The 2646-nt window shown below is 34.5% G+C and overlaps 1 long non-coding RNA gene across 1 annotated transcript; it reads right to left on the reverse strand.

Moving 5' to 3' along the window:
* Window positions 1–1177: 1177 nt before the first annotated feature.
* Window positions 1178–2139, reverse strand: LOC123481488. Its single transcript, XR_006657158.1, has 2 exons — window positions 1712–2139; window positions 1178–1408 (listed from the first exon to the last, which is right to left on the reverse strand). It is a non-coding gene; the product is annotated as an uncharacterized LOC123481488 (long non-coding RNA).
* Between the last annotated feature and the right edge of the window lie 507 nt (window positions 2140–2646).

The raw sequence follows: 2646 nt of genomic DNA on the forward strand, positions 1-2646 counted from the left end.
TGAGTAAAGGGTCTGAATACTTATGTAAATGTGATATTTCAGTTTTTTATTTTTTATAAATTAGCAAACATTTCTAGAAACCTGTTTTTGCTTTGTCATTGTGTTTAGAATAGAATAAGGCTGTAACGTAACAAAATGTGGAAAAAGTCAAGGGGTCTGAATACTTGTTGGGCGGGAGGGTCATTCTACAGATTCGGTGCCTTTTGTGATTGAGGAGGATGAAACAATGAACATTAAAATCTTAAGCTTTTTTTTATTTGATGTGACAAAGTAATGTTTGTACTTGATAGAAAATACCTTTTCCCATCTCAATGTAGAGTATTAAGTTATTATTCTGTATTATTTTCTCAAACAAGTCCCAATTTAATTCAACCCCGTCACAGTCATTTTGTTATTCAACTATTCATTTTTCCAATAAGCTTGAGATCAGCTTCTGGCATAATCTCACAGTTTAGATGTCCCTTGTAAATAATGGCATATTGTAATTAAAGAGAAAATCAAGAAAAACTGACCAGCACCATCCTTTCCAGTTTACGATGAAGAAATTTCTAATCTAACTCCACATTTTCGCAAGAAATGTGCAAGAATGCTGCGTAATTCCTGACAAAATTGAAATAGCCTTATTTACCCTGATTTAATACACACAATAAAAACACTATTGATGTTATATTTTGTGTATTTAATACAAAAATGTAAAAAAATAATCTCGTAACAGGGATGAATGCACCGCAACAGGGTTGAAAATCATGTAACAGGGTTGAGTGAAAAGCATCACGTGTCATATGTTTTATCTTTTGAGATCACTAACATGTTGCCATTTTTTAAACATTTTAAACATTTTTAAACCTACTGTCAACATAGCTTTTAAAATCTAAAGAATCTAGATGAAAGCTAGACAGAGTAAAACACATTAATGAACTAATAACAGTAACAACATTTCATTGATTTCATAAAAATATCCATCTGATAATGGCAGGAGTCTGTTTGAACATTGAGCAAACATCTTAACATTGATAACCTATATAGGTCACATGTTGCCATTTTTTAAACATTTTAAACTACTGTCAACATAGCTTTTAAAGTTTAAACAATCAAGATGAAATCTAGACAGATTAAAACACATTAATAAACTAACAACAGTTACAACATTTCATTGATTTCATAGAAATATCCAGAGTAATGCTCCTTTATTTGAGCAACGAGTGCTGTGTGATGCAGTGCAGATCTTCTGACATCACTTGGTACAGCTGTGGATTTTGACGAAGTCTTCTTTTCTAAACGCTGGAGCCTTTTTTTGTACTTTTCTTTGGCCCTCCTTTCTTCATCAAGACATTTCTGTAAATCAGCTACCTGCTTTCTCAATTTGTCTTTTGTCTTTCTTGATTTTTTCTTCCCCTTCACAGATTGTCTAAAACAAACAAATAGACAATTCAATTCAATTTTATTTATTGTATCAAATCATAACAAGGTAAGTTCATAAGCAGTATAAATCAATGTTAAGGATACTATTACAATGTGAATATGTCTAAGCAGTTTTGAAGAAATAGTGTACAAAGTTACCAGAAATCATATTTGTATGCACTCCTTTGCACTCCTATTCTCTCTCTCTCTCTCTCTCTCTCTCTCTCTCTCTCTCTCTCTCTCTCTCTCTCTCTCTCTCTCTCTCTCTCTCTCTCTCTCTCTCCTCACACACACAATCTTTTTCCCTAACCTTGTGGGCTCATGTGACATCACCACGTCTCTATCAGGACTTTGTGGAGGGGTGGCAATAGTATTAACAGCCATTTCCCTTTGCTTTTGCCGCTCCTTCGCTTTTCTCCATCCCTTTCTCCTCATCTTTTGACCTCTCTTATCTAGATCTCCTATTCCTTTCTTCTTTCCTGCTAAAACATATTTTGTCCATCTCATGCGTTCACTCCTGAGGTACTTTTCCCTTCGTTCTGGATCAGCATTTCTTCTTGCCCTGTACTCTCTTTGCCTTTCTGCTGCTGTTTTTGCCATTGTTGAATCTGAAATTGTAGGTCAAGGTCAAGTCAATTACCAGTTTACTCTCCAAAACTAATTACTGTATCCTTTTAATCACTATGTAGTAAAATGAACGTGAACTTGCAGATAATACTCCTAAATATGTCAGTACAAACCAGTTGGCTAGTGAACATGAACCCCTCACGCACCAGTTGCCAAGGCAGTATACTGTATGTCTTTTTAGACTAGTCTTCATTTACATTCTCTAGTCTTTTTATGCATTACCAAATTATGCTTTAAAGCAACAAAACTTTATTTTCTATTGATTGTGTGTCCATGACCACCACCACCTCGTGTCTTAAAGATCTTACATTTCCAGGAGAATTACCTGACCACCGGCGCGCGGATGTCCCTCACCTTCCTCTCTATGTGTGTTTCCTTTCTGCTGCTGTTTTTTCCATTGTTGAATCTGAAATTGTAGGTCAAGGTCAAGTCAATGACCTGCTTACTCTTCAAGACTAAATATTGTATCCTTTTAATCACTATGTAGTAAAATGAACATGAACTTGCAGATAATACTCCTAAATATGTCAATGTATATAGGAGAGAGAACAAATTAATTGTCACTTTTTTAAAGTTATTATTTTCAAAAATTCCTCGTACTTTTAGTTGATACTGTAA

This window comes from Coregonus clupeaformis, chromosome 20 (genome assembly GCF_020615455.1).
Source record: "Coregonus clupeaformis isolate EN_2021a chromosome 20, ASM2061545v1, whole genome shotgun sequence".
Lineage (NCBI taxonomy): Eukaryota > Metazoa > Chordata > Actinopteri > Salmoniformes > Salmonidae > Coregonus > Coregonus clupeaformis.